The 23536-nt window shown below is 42.9% G+C and overlaps 2 long non-coding RNA genes across 2 annotated transcripts in view; one reads left to right on the top strand and one right to left on the bottom strand.

The window, feature by feature from the left end:
• The window catches only part of LOC129380638 (uncharacterized), a 251218-nt gene that overhangs the window by 2374 nt on the left and 225308 nt on the right, over positions 1–23536 (top strand). The window lies entirely within an intron of this gene.
• LOC126543137 (uncharacterized) lies at positions 595–23414 on the bottom strand. The gene is made up of 5 exons (XR_007601941.2): positions 23311–23414; positions 16996–17157; positions 15288–15340; positions 10732–10870; positions 595–688 (listed from the first exon to the last, which is right to left on the bottom strand). It is a non-coding gene; the product is annotated as an uncharacterized lncRNA (long non-coding RNA).

The following is a 23536-nucleotide window of genomic DNA, read 5'->3' as shown; positions in this document are numbered from 1 at the left end:
TGCTTTAGTTCTTAACAAAGCGCTTGCCTGTACACATACTTACAGCAGTTTTGATTGATTTTTGATGTTTTTTTCTTTGACAATCTCAGCCTCTCTGGCCGAATCAGTCACGTAGCCACCCTTTACCCATGGCACCTCGTCTTGCGTACCCACGTAGGAGTAGCCTGGGAAGGTTAAACAGCAACGTTTTGTACTTCAACTGTTGCGTGTTCTATTGTTTCCGAGAAGGCGAAATATTTTGTAGCTTTGTTTGCAGCGCTCATGATGGAAAAAACTCTCGTGCAATCATGTACACAAGTAAAAGAAAGTATATCATAGAGCAATACATACTACTTCATTTTCTTCATGAAGATTTTCTATCATGAACTCTAACAAGCAGCAGCTGAAAGTTATAGCTACCGTTATGTGTATAGCCAAGGAAAAAAATAAGACTAAATTTTAATGTGTCATAATTGGAGCTGCAGTACGTGGTTTGATAGTTTCTCCAAGCCGGTCACGGTCGGGGTAATGGCAGCGCCCTTAACAAAAGTCACTAAAGAGATGTGATATACTTAAAACGCAAATTAAATATTCCTGCGCTCGCCGAATCCAGTCTTTATGCAGGTGTTCAAAAAAGTTTTATTGATTCTGTCGGGATATGCAGGATGCGAATATATCCGTAGAATAATAGCACCCACAGCGATAAAACCTAAGGAAAGCAAGAAAAAGAAAGGTACATATATTAGAGGCACTAGTAAATCGATTAGTACAGACACGGCTTGGTCTTACTTTGTATAAAGCGACAAATTATTATTTTGGATGCAGAATATTCACAAATACAAACCATAGATTGCAATATAATAGACAGTACTCTCTTGCGTTGCAAAAAAGAAAAGTCACAGGTCCGCGCGACCCATGCAGTACAGTCGCAGTGTAATCTGGAAGAGCGGCTGCATAGGAACTCCATTTTGTGCACCACGTACTACAGGGTTTTCGTGGCGAAGTCTCTTAGTCTCAACGGCCCACCTAGCGTCGACGGCGAGCTGCGGCTTGTGCTGGGGCTTGTCTTGCGTTTTCGCACAGCGGTCTGCTGAGCCCGATATTGCCTGGTCGAAGCCTCGCGTGAGGCTCTACGATTCGCTTCTTCAGCAGCGGCTCGTAGCTTGCGAGGAGGTGCCATAACGTTTACCGAGGAGCAAGTGCAGGCATCCGACTACGTGGCGCACATGTCATATCCCTTCACTCGTGCCACTGTAGGTTACGTCTGATTATGATGATGATAATGCTAGTTTATTGCCATTCTCTTCGAAAAGGGATGGTGTCAAATAGTCACCAAGCATGCTCGTGTTAACGAGGTCACGCTACATACAGTGCGGAAATGTTATATGCAAATGCTACATGCCGGAACACCTGGTGGAACAGAATGAAACTGTACTGCAACGTTTGCACGTATCAAAGCCACGCGGCGGGCATGTCAAATGGCACAATACGGTGATAATGAAGATGATGGTGATTTAATAGCGTTCCCTTTGAAAAGGGACGATGGAAAACAATCACCTAGCCTGCTTGAATTATACCAGGTAGGCCATATACGTTTTTCATCAGAGCAACATTTATGCATCTCCACAATCTCTTTTTCTTCCCCAAGACTTCTCTATCTACATTTTACCGCTACCTACGCAAGTGCTACCTGGTGCAATAATATGCAGCTGCAATGCAAAGGGCTCACGATAGACGCTATGCGGCGGGTATCTTACATCGCAAGGCGAGCGGCATGATATGATGCGAATTATGATGATGATGGTTTATTGTTATCCACTTTGAAGTATGGCGGTGATATAGTCCCCCAGCCAGTTTGGTTTATTCAGCTACACAATATATTTTTCAGCATTCTTGTATACATTTCCTTAAATTTTTTTTCATCCTCAAACGTAATTAAGCTGCCTTGTGCCGCTTTCTGGGCATCTGCTACACGGCGTTCTACCAGGTATAATAGTATGCAACTGCAATTCAAATGTGCACGTATCGATGCTACGCGGCGCAGTGGTCTCATGATGTTTCTCCTCGCACGCTGGGGTGCGTTTATAGGGTCATTTTTCTCTGCCTGCTAGCAAGCGCTGGCGTAGCTTAGTGTCAACCACTAGGTACCTTATTCTCTATGCCACCAAAGAGAAATCTTTCCTTGTAATATTACTATGGTATTGGCTTTGCATAGTATTTGGACGTCACGCATGGCTGTTCGCCATGCAGATTTTGATGCTCGTCCTGCCATAGAGTACATTCGCGAGTTTCATTTGATTTCTGGAAAGGAAAAAAAAAAAAAGCGCAAAAGTGGGTACCCGGTTGGGTGCTCCTTATGGATTCTTCGTTACATATGAAACAATTGTAACACGTGTGTTTGACACTACATGTTTGATTATTATACGACTGCCATAAATAAAAAAAAAAGTTGTCAAGGTTCAGTGGTCGAGTAGCTGACTTCCACGCAGCGGGCCCGGGTGCAATCCCTCTGGGAAGTGGGCTTTCTTTTTTCTCATTTCCGGCGCTACCTGCTACGGGCACCGGACATCAATGTCGGCGACGGCTCAAACAAAACGAAGAGCTTTTCTGCACTCTCTAAAATTCATCCGGTTTCTTTTCGTCTGTGTACTGGGCCCAAGTAATCGGAGTATGATCAAGTGTTGCTAGTACCACCAACTTATGTTAGGATATAGATTAAGATGTAATTAGTTGTGCTCTTGGAAGGAAATGCAGTCTGCGGTATGCACTGCTGGATGAAAGATTTATATGTCGATTTCTATTACGGTAATGCCAATCAACACACATAAAACCCCAATCTCGGTCACTTTAGAGAGGAATAGACTCTTTCCATAAAAACGGAATATGCGAGGTTTCTTTCTTGTAAGGTAATGGACATTTTCAGGGCTTGGCACAATGAACAAGCTTCACGTAGTACTTCGTTTGGTGCTACCTTGTCGGCAGAAATTGGGAAAGTGGAATACAGCCCACATTCGTCCGCAGACACCTTCACGATAACGGGAATATGGCGTAAAATGTTATTAAACTACAAGGCGCTAAAATATTGGTATATACATTTAAATGAAAAAACGTATAGGGAAAGCCACAACCCAAGCACCGAGCCCGATGGGACACCAAAATGAACAGCAGCTTGGTTGGAGGGGTAATTTCTGAAAACATATGGTTGCTTTTCGCTAAAGTTAGCTTTTAACCATGTTGTAAGTCGTATGTTTTTAGTCAATTTGTTGGATAAAAAGTGTCTGGCAATCCTAGTTCATTTAATAAGTGCCATGAAGGTTGCATCAATTTCATTTCCATATTTTACCGAGTTCACATATGAGGCAAACATCTAAAACCTTTGTAGAAGTAGAAAATTCTCAGCAAAATCCGAGCTGGTATTGAAATATGTTTCCAGTTATTTTTATTAACTCTGAATTGCGGTAATGAATACTGCACTGATATTATTTACCGAAAGATATTTATTATTTATAAATAGACTGCTGAAGAACAGCTCTATATGGTATTCTACAGACAAAAATGTTAACAAATGCATTGTAGTTCTGATCATTGAGCTAAATGTTGCATACTTTCAATTGAAGTATGCTAAAAAATATGTTGTTTCCATTATTGTAAAACTGTTACGCATAATATTTTTAGCCGTATATGCAAAATAAACATTCCTAAATGCATGGCTAACAACATTTTTTTAATGCAAAACGTGGAAAATGTTTCGATCAGTTCCCCAAATTAGGGGCATTGGGAAGGTTCATGTTGAATTTAGGAGTGACTCAAATAAAAAGAGGATTTACTAAAACCGGACGTTCCTGGGACAACCCGGCTCCTTCTTCCGGCGTTAACGACGTATGCCAGTAGAGGGCCGCTTTTAAGTGTGTTCCAGAAAAACGGGACGGGAGCTGACATAGCCTGCCTGGGGAGAGCAACCTTTCCTTCCATTCTTTGGGGAGCAAAGGTCTGAGGGAAAGGATTGAAGAAAAAGGAAGATGCGTGGGTCACGTTGCGGTGGTGTCAGTGCTTGAAATAGGCGCCTACTGTTGTACCGTGGCGTTATTTTTTCTCCTTTTCTTATTGGCAAGTTATGCAGACCACAGGTATAGATTTTGTGGACATCAAGGTTTAGTTGGCAGGAGTGCCGCCACGTGGCTAGTGATTTTAAAGTTTTCAAAGTTCCCGCGTGGATGTAGTGATGACGTTATGGAAGCAACAATGAAAGAACTAAGTTTTCCTTGCGAGGCTGAACTTCACCATAAAACTTGTCCCGCCGGCGTTATCAGTTTTCTCGATAAAAAGTACCAGCTCGTCGGCTAGAAATGACTTATCATCCTAAGAGCGCTTAGACGCGACCAGGCAAACCCAATGATTGTTCATTACGGATTTTTCGGAGGCAGCGCAAAAAGCAGCCCCGTTTTATTTTTCCTATTTTTTAATGCTACGGAGCCAACGGGCTTGGATAATCGTCAGTGAGCACTCCGCGGCAACTTTTCGTCTGTGGGAACGCGTCCGAACGTCTCACCGCATCTACGAAAGACGCCGTCATGGACGGCTTTTGATTTCGACCTATCGGTTTCTTTAATGTGTTCCAATTATTTCCCGAATAATTTTTCTAGCCGCACACGTGTACTGCCGCAGCAGTTGCAAACGAAGGAAATATGTACCTATGTATTAGGATGGACAAATGAACAAGTTGGCTTTGCACCTTGAAGAGAAAGGCACAGCACGAGAATTGTACAACTGTCTGTCTCGTCGTCTGTTAGGACGCTTCGGCCGGCTATAGTCACAATATTACCACCAATTTGCTGGCCAGCAGGCCAGGTACACCTTTTGGCGTGACATATGCCGTATTTGCAGTTAGTTGTCAAAGCACTGTCTTGTCACAGTTATCCACGTGCGTGAAAGAAGACCGCTATATAGGATTATTGTGCAGCAATACACGTGGTATTTGTCTGTTCTCCATATTGTCTACCATGTTGCCGTTCCACCTTTATAACATAGCCGCAATGCAGACTAAGAAGTATCGAACACCGAAAAGGCTGTCCACGTACTCAGAGGCCTCACACTTACACGTACAACACGTACAACTCCTCACACTTTCTTGCATTGAAGGGTTGCGCGACTGCCGAGGACATCATTAAGGAATCTTGGCAATTCGAGGAAGGTGACATTTGGCATATGAGATCATTTGTTCGCATTCTCATTGCGCGAGAATCAGTACTAGCGGTCGAAGAAAGCCACTGTGATGTGCATTATGTTTAACGTGATGGAGCCCGTGTTCCAAATGCAGACCCGACTCACTCTGTAACGACTGACCACCTGCCATTTCGCTTATATGTGCAGTCGCGCGACAGTTCGCGGGCGCTGTCGTAGGCCACACGACCTACTAGACCTCTCTTCATCACTTGCCGACGATTCTCGCGTTATTTCGTACCATCAGCTATCGGCTGAACTAGTCCTTCAGCCAATTTATTTCTCAAGATTGTCTGAAAATTTGGCCACCTTGTAAACGTTATGGTTTTTTATCTTTATGTTTTATATTTTATATTTCGGTGAGTGCTCTCCTGAAATTTCCAGTGGTTTCACTTTTGCCAAGCTGATCTTATTATGATTCGTAAGCATTCTTTCGCGAGTACTCAAGCAAAATATGTCACTCAATATGTGTAATTTGAAAAGTTAATACATGTAAAGTTTATAATAGTGTGAATATAGATAATTGGTAGCCTTATAAGCCATCAGAAACAATTTAAACAAGAATAATTGATCAGACAAAATACCAATATGATCAGATTTACGCATATCCTTACGCATACACGGCGCTCAATAGAAAATGCATAGGAAAGCGTATAGTATTGGTTGGGTCAACTAAATTTTCTGGCTGGACCAACCTTAAATTTGGGAGTGGGGCAACTAAAATTTTGAGGTGGCCAGATTATACTTGGAGGTGCGCCAATTTGCAATTTGGGGTTAGGCCAACTAAAATTTGGCTTTGGGTTAACTTAAAATTTGGGGTCGGTGAAATTGAAATTCCGGGTGGGCCGTCTTCAGGTTGGGGGGTGAGCCAACTTGAAATCTAGGGGTGGTTTAACTGTTTTTGGAGTTTGAGTAACTTGAAATTTAGGATTGGGTTAACCGAACTTTGTGGGTAGGCCAACTTGAATTCAAGGGGCGGGCTAACTGATGTTTGAAGGTGATCGGATTCAATAAGTTTGGGAGTGCGCCAACCTAAGCTTTGCTGGGGGCCAACCTAACATATGGGGATGGGTAGAATTGAAATTTGTGTGCGTATTTAACGAATTTACATGACCCGAAATTTTCATAATTGTCCTTAGGTTGCTAAACAAAATAAGTAGTGTGCAGGCTGTCCTCGAGATTATCTAGCTGAGCAAAGAAAATACGATTGAAAGTGTTCCTGTAGGAGCTATGCGAACAAAAATATTCTAAATAAACGCTCTTCGAAAGTGCAACTGACGCAGAAAAAGAACGTCTGCAAAGTCGCCGAAAGAACAGCGCATCAAAATTGGACACAGTGAAGGAACCAAAAACATATTGTGCTGACAAACACACTGCGCTATTCTTTCTGTGATAATGAACCAACTAACCCTGGAGTCAATCCGTGCAAACCTCTAAAGTCCCCCTGACCGCACCCAGCCTTTTGTGATGTCATCATCAGTAGTACGGCTCCGAGAAGATGTTCCTGTTCGCCAGTCTGCTTTCGATTTTTTTTTTCATGCTGAGTTTTAGAAGTCAAGCATTTCAAAGTTTTAATCTCAATATAGCAGCGAACGTGTACCACCGAAAGCTTGCTTGGTCGCAGAAGTGATGTATTACGCAGTGATGGCAGTGATGGTGAATATTTAGTGCGTTGCAGGCATCAAAACAATGCGTTGCCACCGAGAGAAGAACGATAACGAAAGTGAACTGTTCGGTAGCGGCTCATGTAGCCGCGCCGATGGTGACGGGGTCATCGTGACAAAATTTAGGGCGGTGATCTTGATGGCTCAGGGGTTTTCTTTTTTCGTTGATTTCGCTTTCTGAAAGTAATAATGCTATAAATGCCGTGTCAGTCGTTCTTCTCTCTAGATTTAAATGTGGGCTTAAATAAACTCTATATCCTATTCATTCCCGAGAGTCGGTGTAAATGGGAAAATGCTCGCTCACACACACACACACACACGAACACGCACGCACGTACGAGCACACACAGATACGATACATTTTCGCCCGCGTTGACATTTACACGCGCCCACGCATGCACACATGCCAAAAAATTTACGCACATACACACACACACGCGGAACAGTACGCACACATAAACACGTGTATGCTAGCACACGCATGGGCACACTCGTGCGCACACATATTCAAATACGAAGACACGCGCACACGCGCACACGCAAATGCATGTACAAACGCACGCAGGCTCTAGCCATCCATGCACAAGCATATAAACTCCCCTCCTTCCCTGTTGCCTCACAATAACATGCGTGTGCAAACAGACTCAATCACACTCGGTCTACAATTATCGCTCAAACTCCACCTGTGATATATAGCTTTACTGTTTAAATCTGGCGCTTCTTCAAGTCAGTCTGCCCTCTGCTGAAAACGTCCAAGCCTATTGCTGCTGTCGTGTGACATAACCACCCTTCCCTGACCCAAACACTGCTTTAGTGCACCATAAATATTGCGGCTAAGTGTCATAAACGCATGTGTTGTTAAAAGAGACTACCCTGTCGGCGCAGTCAGTTGAAACTTGCTGATGCTCGGCTGATATTTTGAAACTAAATTGCCTAAAATTTCGCCCATTCAGTTACGCATGTGCATTACTGTGAAGTTCCACAGAATAGTTAAGGTGCAATGTCCAGAGTTCCTGAGTGTGTCCGTGCTACAAGGCACGATAGTTTTTCTCTTTTTTTACGTAACGCAAAGACATGAGCACGCTTGTTATTATTTTGTCCAAGGAATAAAATCTGATACTAAAGGCGATGACTTCACAAATGAGCAACCCATTGTCACGTTTTAGGAAGTATAAATAGAAAATATAATATTTGAAGAGCATTACTGAGAAAACCAAAACCGAAAACAAATCTCGAGTTTGTCTTTCGGCCATCTGGTGGGAAACTGTCGAACTCAGTCTCACATGCATCTTTACATGTCATGCAACATGACGCGGAACAATAGTTGCGAACAATTAAACCACTAAACCATTGCTTCCAACGTTACCGCATGTGATAGGCTCGGGTTTTTATAGATAACACGTCAATTTGCACGACTATAATTCAAAAATTGCTTTAGGGTACAGTGTTACGCTATATGTAAAGAGTCGAGATAGGCATCAATCTTAAGCTTAATCTCCGCCCTACGCACACTATCGCGGCTATTACAATAGTGGCATTTGTTTCATCACACGTACCGTTTTTGTCTCGTAAATCGACTAAAAATTTGCGTCGTTTCCCTGGGCTTTCATTGCTGAATGTTTAACCGCTCTGGGAACGAAATTACAGCTTGCGACAGCGTGATCACTGTATTTGGCTCCTGTGGATTCTCTTCTAGAACATATCTGGCATCTTTCTTTTGAAATAATCAACCTGCAGCTTTTATTATTTGCGAAAAACCGGCTTGTTCTGTTGAAACGTGCTCGCTTCGTGTCGCGGCCGCTTGAAGCGCTACTTGGTACGTATCCAGAAAAGCTGAATATAGGTGTTAAATCTGCCATATCGAGAGGTTGATGTTATTGGTAATGTTCTCTGTGTACACGGCCTCCAGTATTACAATATTCAGGGGTTTGCCTTTCTACATAAGGTTTCAGTTTTATGGAACGCAGTTTTGTAGTCGGCGTCTTCTCAATATTCGGTTATGGCACTGTGGGTACCACATGAAGGCCATGACCTCTTCCTTGTCTTGCCACAGTATTTAATGTAATTTTTTTATTTCCTCCAAGCGACTCTGTGAAGTCGGTACTGTATAACTCAAAACCATCGCCGTGAGCCTTCTCTCCTGGAAGATGGCGTTTGTAGATGCCGCAACAGCCGCGTCCACGCTCTTCTCTTTGGCCCTCTCAGCCTTCCTTGTCGGTCAAGGACGCGTGGAAACGTTACATTCTCTGAAGAAACTTTCTGTCCGAGCTCAGCCCGTATTAATGCGATTAACATTCTTAGGATACCTCAAGCACGTTCCTGGGTCTGTCTGTTCGTCTGGCTGTCTACATTTCTGTCCGTGTCGCTTACATTGTTCAGTCAACTTGGGTACTGGGTTCGCCACGGCCTAATGAAGGAAGCCTTGAGCTGCAGTGGTGAGGGAAGGGAGTTTGACATGAGTCGTCAGGCGAACTTAGCTCACGTGTATGTGACTTTGCGTAAGTGCCCCTCATCAGTTAAACCGTTTTATGTCAGCTTCGTTATTTAGTATGTGGCACGGCAAATGTGCCGCTGTTCAATGAACCTTCTTCACAACAACTTGCATCACTGGGTATGTGGAGCTCTTCATTAGTCGGCTTTAACGCTGGCTTGGGTCGCTAGCTTTGTGCAACGAGGTATGATCCATGCTTTAATGATTCTCTGTGATGCTAGCCTGGGTCACTGGGTACGTTCTACTGGGTATGTGCTACTGGGAATATACCGCTCTCTAAAGAAAAAAAGAATAGTTGAATTTGACCAGCGCTGGTTTGAGTCGAGCACCCGTCCAATAGATTCAGATTATCGTGTTTCACAATATATTCACGAACATACCATGAGATTACTTCGTTGCGGCAGCGCTACATGACACAGCGAGTACAGATGGAAACGCGAGAGAGCAGCCGGGCTGCATCATCACTTCATATATTGCGTTTTTGGACAACTGCACATGTTTGTGTTGATACACTGCTTAAACTATCGCACCCCCTCGACATTCAAAACATGGTGTGCGTTCTTTCATATTGTATGGACGGGTTTTGAAAACAGCAAGACACAAGCATTCGTCGTTTGTTCCAGAGGATTAGGTCGAGTGAGGAGCAAAACGGCGAGTTTCAATATATATATATATATATATATATATATATATATATATATACACACACACACACGTCTGGGTTGAAATAACTTCTAATTGTATAAGTAATTGCCTATGCCATATAGGCATTACTGTCGAAATGTTTACCTTCCAGTGTATTGTGCACTGGCGCTTCACTATGTCTGTCCCGAAGTGCCTACATAGCATTTGGAAAAAAGTCCGATATGTGGAAGGCCGATGCATCCTGCGTTCTGCGGCACTTTTCACCGCATGAATAAAAAGCGGTACTCATTATTAGAAGTTGCTGTCACGGACTCTTTTGTTTAAAGTATTCCATTCACAGAAATCATCTGCATTGCAGACATTTGTAGCGATCCTCAGCATAGTTTTTTAAGTATTTGTTGCATATTTGCGCTAACGCGAAACATAGGTTTTACTTGTTTCATTATTCCACTGTGAAAAGGATACAATATGCATGTTTTCGAAACACGCTGCGAACTTGCATAAAATGTATATTGAGCATGCATGAATGCAATGGTCAGCGGCAGTCCCCCTAAGGTTTTGACACAACTTAGTTAATTTTGAAAGCCAAAGTAATTGGGTCGATGCCATGCAAAATTGTGTACGTATTAAGTGCTGTGTTCGAAGCTTAGCGATAATGTCGATGATTGTCTTTAGCACAATGACCATTAGTTACCTGAAACTATTGCATGAAACAAGGTAATCAAAGCTCACCTTATATGTGGTCTTTTGATGCGGTAAAGACTGCTCAATAGAAGAACGGATACCTTACAGGGGCCGGCCATGATATATAGGGGTTTATGTATGGATGCGTGTAGAAACCTTCATAGCTTGGAGGTTTGGCATGAAAGTTCTGAAAGATGCGAAAGTAGTTTTTACATATGCGAAAATTTGTGTTACCGTAGTATTTCAGTAAGTTTTCCCTGTACAGAACATGCCCTGTACTAAACCGCGTGTTAGGTTTTCATACTACTAAATACACGAGTTTTAGCATGAAACAGCATAGCGAGAGGCTATCACTGTTTAGTAAACGTAAAAAACATAAATAGATTATGGGCATAGCAATACCATTGAAAAAGCGCTGTTGTAAAGCACCACAGAATATCCAAATTATCCAGTGGATGTATGCCGTCTTCACCTTCAATTAACCCACATGGCCAAAAACACGTTTCTCAGGGAGCTTCCTATTCCTAAGACAGCATCATTATACTTTCTTTGTAAACGATTTCTTATTTTTTTACTTTACTAGGGCCATTGTTTATTACTTGAAGTGTGTGCACAACCTCAAATAGTGAAATAATCTGAGGAACATGGAAAGGGTTTCTGTGTTAATCTCTTAAAACTCGAAGGAGAACTACACAAACAATGTTCTAGTGAAATATTTTCCAGCTGCAAAGGGACCGAGATGGTATATGTCTGTGTTGGCCAAACATACATTACGGTGAGTGTAACCTATATGAAAATAGGCACTGAATAATTGAAGAATAACGTAGATAATCAAAATAGAGTAACGGACAAGAGATAAAGAAGCAAGAAGACTACGCTACATATGAAGCTTTTCAATAAACCATTCAATCAGTGTTTTAAAGATGTGACCAGCTCAGACAGCGATATTCGCAAAACTGAAACATTCAGATTTAAGTGCCGGTAAAGAAGAGGGTCACATTCGCACAGACATAATTTAACGTACATATTGAAAAGGGTGTGCTTCCGTTTTGAGATCTGTCTCCTTGTGCTAATCTGTTTGCCAGTAAAAAGCGGTATAGCTGTACGACTCGAGTAAGGGTCCAATGTGAGCCGCAATGCTTCATAAGCCAAGCAGGCATGACAAATGAACACGGATGTGATCTTCGACATGTGACCTCGTGCGCTATCTTGTACGCTTTCGAAAAGCTGACGTTAGGCTCTCTCATGTGATTCTCCTGTGCCGAGCCGACATCGTGGCCTTGGCAACTCTAGGCCAATCGCGTGAGGCGAAACAAAACTTCGGCGTTTTGAACGCGTACAAGATAGCGGCCCTGAAAATGTATGTTGAGGAAAGATTTACCACACAATAACAAGTATTCTCCAAGCAACAAATTCCAAAGGAAAAATGCTTCTTAAATGCACGTATAGATAAACTACGACGTTGTTCTTGCACAGAATGCACGAATCCACACTGAAGCTAATCAGTTAGACATATTTTATACATTGCGGCTGAGCATTGACGCAGCAATGTTGTGTAGTATTTTTTTTGTATGTAATATGAAATAACATGATTAACTACACAGTTTCAATTTAGGCGTACAGTTGTGGATATAGTAATCGCTTTGTAATCGTGCACTTGCATATGCAGTTCAACTTGCACGAAGCTGATGCAATGAATTTCTTCTTATCAAATTTCTGTCCATGTTTTGGCGTCGCTTTGTAATTTTGGCAACTTCCAGGAAGCGCGATTCAGCCGATGTATTACAAGCCAAGGAAGGCTGAAAGGAGAATTTTGCTTTCAGAAGAACGTTTTTGTATGAAGAACACTGCCTACTGCTGCTAATTATTTGAATTGCATGCAACTGTAAATGCGCTTTTTTGGCACTTGCGCAATGACAGTGCTGCATTTTTTTATTCTTCCCTGTCTTTAACTCTCCTTATAGAACCCTTTTTTTTCACTCCCTGTACAAGGTAGCCAGCCCGAGGTATCCGCTGACTAACCTCCCTTGTGACTTTCTTGTTTCTAGTTTCTTTCTCAAGCCATTAAAAAATACTGCGGGCATTGCGGACAATGAAAAGGAAGCAATGTTTAAGTACAATGATTAGTGAAACTTGCTCGTTGCGCACGGTCAAACATTTGTTTTCAAGCAATGACAGAGCAACTCTGCCTCAAATCGGAATCGCCAAGCGAATAGAAGCAGGCTTCAACATATGTCACGGCGAAAAAGCTGCTCGTCGCCCACGTAGAGCCTTACATAAAAACATTAAGACAGGAATCATCCCAGGATGACTGTGGACGATAATGGAAGTGAAAATCGAGCAATCTAGGGCCAGACTCTATTCCTGAAGTAGGTTGAGTTAACACGTGTAGTATTAATCCTGATAATTTGGTTGCCTCACCTCTATACCACAGAGAGCATGGTATGGATCAAGAGAGAGAGAGAAAGCAAGAACAGGAAAGGCAGGGAGGTCAACCAGAATAGCACCTGGTTTGGTACCCTACACTGGTGTTGGGGCAAAGGGGAATAGAAAGAGGAAAAAAGGGAGAGAGTAAGATTTAATGTGCGTGGGAGGGACACTATAGAGAGGGACACTAAAAACTGCCTCTTAAGCAGGTGCACTTAAGGTATTGCACTAGTGCATGAATCGCTTTCCGTGCCAGTGACGGGTGTGGCCACGGTCCGAGTATCTTTGAGTCAGTGAACGTTCTTGAGTCCAGTCGGTGCCAAGTCGCCCGCAGAAAGAGGCGTTGCACATCGTAGCGAGGGTAATGACGACGGCTTGATGACCATACATCTACTTAGGACAGGTAGTGACTGCGGATCCGGATCATGAGACTGAAATAATCAGAAGAATAAGAATGGGCTGGGGTGCGTTTGGCAGGCATTCTCAGATCATGAACAGCAGGTTGTCATTATCCCTCAAGAGAAAAGTTTATAACAGCTGTGTCTTACCAGTACTCACGTACGGGGCAGAAACTTGGAGGCTTACGAAAAGGGTTCTACTTAAATTGAGGACGACGCAACGAACTATGGAAAGAAGAATGATAGGTGTAACATTAAGGGATAGGAGAAGAGCAAATTGGGTGAGGAAACAAACGCGAGTTAATGATATCTTAGTTGAAATCAAGAAAAAGAAATGGGCATGGGCAGGACACGTAATGAGGAGGGAAGATAACCGCTGGTCATTAAGAGTTACGGAATGGATTCCAAGGGAAGGGAAGCGTAGCAGAGGGTGGCAGAAAGTTAGGTGGGCGGACGAGATTAAGAAGTTTGCAGGGACAACATGGCCACAATTAGTACATGACCGCGGTAGTTGGAGACGTATGGTAGAGGCCTTTGCCCTGCAGTGGGCATAACCAGGCTGATGATGATGATGATGATGATGACCATTAGATGCCGCTTATGAATTTATGACGATGGTATAACGACAAAAATGGCATGACCGCTGTATGAAGTCAATTGTCGTGAAGACGAAGCCATGGCGACAACAGTATAAGAAGCAGGAATGACGAGGATGGCAGCACCAGTACGACATGGCGACAACACTATGGCAACGGACGCAAGATAGCATCCGTGTGAAGACTACACAATGACGACGGTGGCATGAAAACAGTGGCATAATCAGTATCGTATAACGACTGTATAATTGCGATAGTTTGACAAAAAAGAATAGCATCGATGGATCAATGAAGTCGGCGTCACCCCAATGACATGAGGTCAATGAGATGATGGTACTGGAATGTTGACGATGGTGACACGACAGCGTCATGACGGTGCCATGACGTCAACGCTATGACGACAGCATTTATATAAGTTCTGCGTTCCGACGCACCACAACGACGACCTCGTTATGAGGAACGCCGTGGTGGGTTCCCTGGAATAACTTCCACCACCTGGCGTTCTTTACCGAAGATCGAAAACACCGTACACGAGCATTTATACGTTTCACGCTTAACAAAATTCGATCGCTGCACCCAAGTTCGCAAGTGCGACATTTAAACCATCAGTGCAATGCCCCAACCACTGGGCTACCGTAGGAGGTAACGGGGCGCCCGACAGATGAATATACAAATTAGACTTAGCAACACGTGTCCGAAAGGAGTCGGCAGTAAACTGTTATTGAAGCAAAGAAGTAGCGAGCCCCTAGATTCGACAAAAAAAGAGGTTAGTGCAAACGAGGATCAGGGCCTTCAAGATAGAGGATTTCCCGTTATGCACTGCATTTGTCAGACAGAAGGCACACGTCAATAGCTTCTCTCATGTTCTTTGAATCGTCGGCTGACTTTCGTTTGTTTTACTGTGTCCGCTGCTGGGATAATTGGAAATGAAGCCCCTCAATCGATTCACAAATACTAACTAGTTATTAGTCATATCTAGGATTGTTATACATTCAACTTTTAAGCAGTTTCTGATACAAATTAAAATGCTGCACAACGTGGGTCAAGGATGGTTTAGTGACCGACCGCTTAGAAAATATTAGAGGCATATGAAGAAATATTATTCCTGTAGTAGAACAATTTTTGCATGCGTGCATTCATCACGATTTGATTACGAAAGGCTTCTAAGTTATGATGAACTCACCTTATGTAGAAACAACGGCATTGCTTTGACAACAGGGACATTCTTTCCTTTTTCTGAAAATATACGTATGGTCTCAAATAAATATGCGCTCCTTAACTTATAATGAGCGCTATAGTTCTGGCTAATTTAAAGTACCTCTCTTTTCTGGTTGCATTCATTAGGGCTTTATTCGACAGCACAACACTGTCATACCTAATGTCAACGCTAATTAGCACATTTGTGTCTATAATTTCTCCAACTTCGCATCAGCTCCGTTACTGAATGGGATTTCCTTTTTCCTTGCCTTTTCTGTCAAGTTACAAGGTATGTTGTTGTTTTCGTAATAAGCCGTTGTCACGGGAAGCTACCTACTGTGATACCTACTATGCGGTACAATAGCACCCGCTCAACTGCCTTGTCATAAGCTTTCCAATGGAACTCTGAACTCTTTTGTGGTCCATGGCAAAACACCAATATAAAGATTCCTGCCATTTGAGGTCACCGGCAATAAAGACTCATTCAGTTTTTAGATCTGAAATGAAGTTTCGTTCGCCTCTGGCACGCGTACACGCAGCACGAACAAGTAGTCTTTCCCTGCATAAGCGCACCCTCCCTTCATGACTGTAGAGCTGTGCGTTGGTCGACTATAAACGTAATGAGGGAGCATGATGACGCCAGCAAACACTGGTTAAGCAAATTTCAAGGAAACAAAGATAAAACAACCTTGGCGAGTGTGGTGTTATATTGAATTTTGTCCAAATTGAAAAAATAGAGAAAGGCGGGTGCTTCGCTTGTTTATCTAGCGTTAGTCAGTGATCGGTGATCGAAGAAGCAAAAGACCGGTGTATGAAAATAGTGTCAAATAAGTTTCAACGTTGCGGTTCCAGCAGCATTGAAAATGCGTAGAGATGTCCCTTGACCTGGCACTTCATTGTTTTTTGAAGCACTTATCTAGAAAATCAATCAATAGGTGATCTTTAGGAATGCTTTCTGGCCACTTCTTGTCCAATGCCACGGGCGGGCTTGTTCTGTAGCATGTGCGAGGCAGATTACAGCGGCAGCCCCTTACCTACTGGTAAATGGGCAGGAACGCGCTTCCGCCAAGGTGCTATAATAGTACTGCATTTCAACTCTTGGAAAAGAGTCCAGCTCCCCAAGCTGAGGCGGTCACCCCCTAATGGGCGGCCTGGCATGGTAAATTCAACGTTACCGTCATGTGAGTGGCCCAGGCAATTGAAGTTTTTGCAACCACAGGATTTACCGAAAATGGTACGGCGCGCCCTGCATTATTGTGACAGTTCATCCCTAAATAATGCCGAATTGTGGGCCGTCTGACGCCTGGGTTCCATTGGGTTCCCGTCGTTGGCATGCAGCAGCGTGGTTTGGAGCCTGCTCCCTCCAGCAACCACGACAAACACTCCCCCATATTATGTTTTCGTCAGGCTTCGTCGTCTGGGGGCTTTATGCGTTTGTCTCTCAGAAAATTTAAGCCCTTTGGTCCCTTTCTTCTCGTTCATTCGGAATTCAAAATATTCAGTTGTTGGCATGAAGGTATATTTGGCGCCCCAGTCGATCTTTATGGTAAAGTCAACCTTAATGATTCAGTAACTAATAGCTCAAAACGACAGCGTATAATTTACGGCTTAATTTGTGCTTTTTAATGCAGAAATTTATTCAGCGCATCACATGGGGTGTCTCATATTTACATGTAAGAAAGAAGAGTACTCACTTTTGACACATGTTTCTTGGCACTCTCTTAATGTCTTGAAGCTGTCTCCAGCAACGCAAGTATCTTCAGGTAGGCACTGTTCAGTCTCCGAATCGTAGTAATAGACCCTAAAGAGGTTACCTGTGCACGTTGGCAGCATGCGTGGACTTGTGCAGATCTCGGCTGAAGAGTTATTGAGTAACGTTTTAAGCACCATATATTTGGGTTTCATTTGTCTCCCAACGTATGACCAATAAGAATTGCAAGAAAGTAGGATACAAAATACCAGTTCGTTTCACTGAGAAAGATCACAGAAATTTGGGGTCCTGTTTTTGTAAAACACCTTATGGAGCCAATTGACAATGCAATGAACAAAACAACCTCTACAACTTCAACTGAATTGAGAAGTAGCTATGACTGAAATTGAAAGTAGCCATAGGTTTTTTTAAGAATAAATAAATTGAAACAAGCAGCAAATGCGATTTGTCGGCGAATGAACGCTCAATCTATTCGTTAGGCCTGCGGTTGCTTGGCTATCACTCCGTGCCATCTTTGATTATTCACACAAGTGTAATGAACATAGCTTGTAAAGCGATACAACGCAGCAATCAAAGGCATGGAATGCATGTAGAATGTCCTTAAACGGCCGGTGAATCATTATAGTTGCAGGTAAATGACTAATAAACCTCCGTTCCCTGCATTTAGCCATCATGGCTGCCTAAACCTGCATGGCTGATTCTTCGTTCAATTTATAGCGAACCTGGTAATTGCGTCAGCGTTGATGCCTTGAGGCATCAACGGGACCCACGAGGTTGAAAGCGTGTTCTACATCTACCCGCATAATAGAGAGTGGTGCAAGGTTACATGTCCGTTTCACAAATACGCTAACAGGTGGATGGTCCAAGAAGGGTGAAAAAATATCGATGAGTGGTTCATCACACGTATTACGCGAACGATCAATGTGGTCCACGCCGTGGTAGAATGTTCTGTTTCATCCCGCTTTTATTTTCCAGCGAACTGTTTACGGCTAGGGTTCCGAGAAATTTTCATGTTTGTGACCAAAAACTATTACAATCAGCAATGACTCTGCTAGTGCTCGCGCATCTGTTGTCGTGTTCGTCATCGTCTTCTGTCACAGCGGGCTCTATTGCAGATCATCATGCCAGTGTTCCCTAAGTGCCCCTCGTACTCGTGCCACTGCTCGCGCCTTCGTCGTCGTCTTTTTCGCAGCTGGTTCCGATGGCGGTGATTGTGCGAGCGTTCCCATACAGCCCCTCCGTCTGCGAAGGCGCTCACGGTACTGGCCCACAGCCCGTCAGTGTGGTGATTTCGGTCTGAATTTCTTTGCCTCAGTATGTCACGAAATGAAAACACGGAAGCATATAACGAAAGTATCTAGCGAACGTATACCATGAATGAACGCGACTGTATAAAAATAAACGTGTCCGCGTACCTTCAGTCACGATGACCGCCAATCAAGTCAATAAATGTGTTCGTGCTTTTGTTCGAAAGTTTTTGTCAGCTCTTTGTCGTGTGCTACACAGCTTTGCTGGCCATCCACCTCCAGAGAAAGGAATGGCTCGTCATTTCTTTTCATAAGGATACAAATGTTACTTCAAATATAATCTTTTTTTTTTCTGAATTTGTCATTTCCTATGGCAAAATTATTTATTTCCCTTACACGTTCCTCAGTTTATTGTCCGTGGGCTTCATATAGTGACTTGGTATTCTCAATGTAAATTTCATGCAAATATCGACGGAAATGTACATTTTGAAGATTATTAGGTCGGCAATTAGGCTGGTTCTTGCGTCTTGCCGATTGTTGACGTTCTATTGCCTCTCGAGATATCCCGTCCTGTCATTCAGGACGGGATATCCGGGATATGTCCTGTTCCTGTCATTAAAAAACTGTTGTTAAAGCTTGGTTGTGAATGTAGTTCGTTGAAGTATTAGGTGCAACCTATGAAAGTTTGCAGAAATGAAGAGACTTCGTTTCTAGGCATAGACGAAGACTTCGAATATAGAAATTGCAAGTTAGAACTCCGTTGCTTCCTTTTTGTCCGTTATTTCCTTGAACGATTTGTACGCAGGACATTGTTGTGTTATACATGACGTGGGTCTTCCATGACTACATCGTGCAACACACAGGGCAATCATTGAAAGTGAGTACTCCTCCTGTGTGTTCCTCTTTCTTGCTGCCGTGTCATTTGCGTTTTATTCGAATGCATAACACATATTAATTTGCCGAGTTTTCTGTTGCATAGTTCCTCTAAAACATATTGTTGCTGAACTCTAAAGTTGCTGGTTCATTAGTAAGGCATCAAAAGGCAGCTCGCAGAAAGTTCTTCCGGTTTGTGTTTGAAGTCCTATCGTTGGGCGGGCTGCCCACATCTCAATGGCAATGTAACGTCTAAGAAGTGTGTAAGGTCACCGGTGACATTACGCTTGACATCGCTATGAAAGCGATTTGAGTTGCGACGTAGGCTTGCTGTTATGCCATCAAGGGATGCTGTTGTAGTAAAAGGGAAAATGAGTATACAAAAGCCCGCCATGTCTCGTGTTCACATGACCTGGTTGGGGGCTCGACTTGTTTAGGTTAAACTAGCATTCTAATAGCACTATGAACACTATTGAGACTCATCTCCATTCCTCATTTCAGGGTCGGTAAGAATTTGCCCCTTTAATTGACGATTGTTTCACTGTGGTCAGTTTACTCTCGTCCACTGATACACAACGGTTGTTGGGACCTGTACACAGTTTTCGTTTATCAGCGTAGACGATGCAACCCTATGTTTAGGTGCTACCTCTTGTGTCAGTCAATTTCAGGTTAATACAAGCATTAGTAACGGTATGACAGACACGAAGTCACGATATTTCGCTTAGTCCTTGTTCGCCACAATAGCACGAAAAGCACGAAATTTCGACCAAATATGGCAGGCGCCGTTACGCCCAGCAAGGCAAGACAATGTTTTGTTTGCGATCGGAGAAATTTCAGCCGATTTCTTCCAGGCCACGATTAGGCACCAGCTTTGAGCGTCATCATTATTGGTTTCTGGAAGAGAAGTTAATCTGGTATATTTATTTAAATGACCAACCTTAGTAGCGGTGTGCATGTAGAACACCGAACAGCGACCGTATGAAAGAGAGAGCGCTAATCTTAGGAACACCTTTTTTATATAAAGTGTATAACGAATACAGAGTCGGTGCAAGATTCGTTCAGGCTGAAGTACTTCAATGTGTTTATACTTCACCTCAACTTCCGTAAATATCAATGCCTCCACTAGGATGATAAATTAGGCCAGGTTGGCTCAATTACCCTTTTCCGCTACGACACGACAAAGGGCAAAATGTATGGTAGTGTCCCTCATAAGATCTTTACCAACAAACATATTAGCCGCTGCGTCATTGCAGCAAACACACTGTCGCCAGACATATCAAGTCCCCCTTAATTTGGATATTGACCCCTGAAAAATTATGGCAGGTTTGGTCCCTGTATAGCAAAGATAAATATTATCTAACGAAACACATGCAAGTTCTTTTTTCGGGTGCCCACATACAAGGGCGTGTTGTAAGAACCGTGTTACGTTACATTTTGATGATACCGGTAGCCCACATGCCGTCGATGTTGCAGCGTACTGTTGCCATGGAGATTCAGATTGCAAAACGTTACACGCTTCTAGTTCGGAAAAAAGAAAAAAATTCATCGCACATCGTGCAACGCCTATCCTGTTGAAACTGGAACTAGGGCCGTGTAACGTAAAACTTTTTCAATATGTTTTTATTCCAATCTCCTGACGTCAAATTTGCGTAACCGCCAACGCAAGCATCGGACAGTCACGCGCAGGGTTGTCAGAACAAACCTATCAAATTTACCCCTCGCTCATTGGAGGTCACCTTTTTTGGTTGAAAAACAAATAACATTGCTTGCACTCTGCATTTCTCTTATCCAATTGGCTCACAAGAGGCGAGGAGCATGCTCAAGTGGAGAGAGATTCGATGGAGCCGAGCCACTGCACTGAATATCGATAGCCGGATGAAGAGGCTGGTGCCGGCGTCTGCGATTGGTCCGCTTTCTCTTACTTAGCTTGGGGTGGCTCTTCGACAATTGCGGCGTCATGCAAGGGTATCTTAAGAATGACGCTAGAATGGATACTCAGCAAAGAAGGGGTGGTAGAACGAGGTCGTAAACGTGCCGAAAGTTCTCGAAAACGTTACACGGCCACGCAAAAAGTTTTATTACACGCGAATAAACCTTTGCTCTCCGGCAGGGACGAGTAGCCAGTGCCGGAGCGATCGGCGACAGCCATCTTTTATTCCTTTCGGAACCGGGCAGCATGCGGCTATTCAGAAGCAAATTCAGTTTTATTCGGCATACTAATGCATATTTAACGTGTACGCATCACTTTGACGCAATAAGTTTTTGAGGGACTTTGTGGCGTCACCTGAAAGGCAGGTGAAGTGGCTGCAGCCCGAAAACGTTTGACCAATAGCCGAGAGCCAATGGCAAAAAGGCGTCGAATCGGAAATAACTATTTTTGTTTTGTTCAGTCAAATTACGCATAATCAGTGTGTACACGTCACATCAGATGGGGATGGGGATGGGTGACGTCGCGTGACAGACCGGCAAACTGGGGGTTTTTCAAAACACTTTTTGACCAATCGCGGTGGGCTGATTGCAGAATTGGAATAGAAATGTTTGGAATAGTTTTACGTTATAGCGCCCCCAATATCTGCCAGGCTACTATACTAATCTGCTAAAATATTGTGCACACTTCTAATATGTTCAAACATATCTGCATTCATCTCGCTTTAACTACTTCCCAGAGCCGTATGTTCAGCATACCGTAAGATTCACTTGGTTCTAATTCGGTGTAACGGCAGTGCTTTGCTGGTTGCCTAGGAGTTACAGAAAGCCGTTGCTACTTCGAACGCTTCACGATACCACTCCTTTACTAATATCATTAGCTCTTTTTGCCAATAATCGGTCAATTCAATATATTTAGTTGGTTTTTGAACAACGTTCTTGTTCTTCACCAGACTGTATCAATAAAACAAAATATCATAGAGCCCGCCTCAAGGTAGCCTGCTTTTGTTTGTTCATACGTTTACGCTTACTTTATTATGGCAAATTTCTTCATTATTCTTCATTATAGGAAATCATACAACTCATAGAGCATTTAAGGTAGTGACACAGCTTCAGTACGTCTTGAATTCTTTCCATCAGGATAAAATTTACAAGGGTTTTGGGATGACAGTTTTCGATACCCTGGAACTGTGGACTGCCGTCACTATAGTAGAGGTTATCCGTTAATATGTTCACTGGCATTGAGTAATGACCTCTTAGAACAACATCAGTAAACTGCAGCAATACTCCAGTTCCAAAACTGAGAAAACTATAATGTCTACACGGAGTTTTACCAAGTATACGATCATTTTAGTCAACGTCTCTAAAAACAAGACAATGACGCGTGGAACCGAACAGGTTTGCGAACAGATGCTGATTACCAGGTCAGTATATATTTACAAACTGCAGTGTGTAAAGTAGTTTCAAGCGTCCATTTTTATGACCTAAAACGATATGCTTGAGGCATTGTGAATCCCAGCAAGAAGCCAAACGTCATCTTGTGTTTACACTACACGAGCTGAGTTAGGCTAACGGAGTTCCCTAATGTACTGAACAAGTGCTTTGTCGTCACTGGGAGAAGCGCTGATATCCCTGTATTTAAGCAAGCAAACTTCTGCTTTGTGTTTTTGGCTGGAGAATGTCTATATTTATTTTTGTATCATTATCAAAGCAGCAACAATCATTTTGCCGTATTTCGATATAACACACACGTTAAATATTCTTATTCATCCAGCATTTTCGCATTATGGTCACTTGCTCACAACTTTAGAAGTCTGATTTATAAGGATGTAAAGAATATCCTGTTGTGCTATTTTGTAACCGTGGCATTTCTAGGTGAACTTAGCACAATAACAGTATAACGAAAACAGTTGCTTGATTGCTCTAGCTAGGCTACCATGTTTTCAAATTACTTGCCATAATTATTTGCAAGACGTGACAATCTTCAATCAATATTATTCTTTGCCTACAGCGATACAGTCAAATTAAGTGATTTTTCGTCATTTACACCGGTAAAATAAATGAGACATACTAGTAGCAATAGCATAAACAGATCATCCGGATAAACAACTATACATCGAATTCGCAAACATCGAACATCGGATATTTTCAGTTGCGTAGCGACTCGAAATACCCATGCACTGTCTGTTCATAAATATTACCGCTCTAATTATCCAAGCATACACTTATTTTAGGTTTAAATGCATACATACGCAGTTCATTGGCGCTAATCTGCAGGCCGAAAATGGTTACAAAAAAGCACACGGAGATCTTCATGCTAGATTTCATGTTGGCAAGAGCACACGCGGGATCCAATTCGCTTTTGACAGCTGCGAACAATGCACAATGTATTAAACGCAGTTGAGAATAAGACAATACAAGCCCACAGACTCGAACAAGTGTCAGTGCATGGAACCCCAAATTCGCGGTTCTTTACGT

Source organism: Dermacentor andersoni, chromosome 10 (genome assembly GCF_023375885.2).
Source record: "Dermacentor andersoni chromosome 10, qqDerAnde1_hic_scaffold, whole genome shotgun sequence".
Taxonomy (NCBI): Eukaryota; Metazoa; Arthropoda; class Arachnida; order Ixodida; family Ixodidae; genus Dermacentor; species Dermacentor andersoni.
This window is presented reverse-complemented; position numbering and strand designations above follow the sequence as displayed.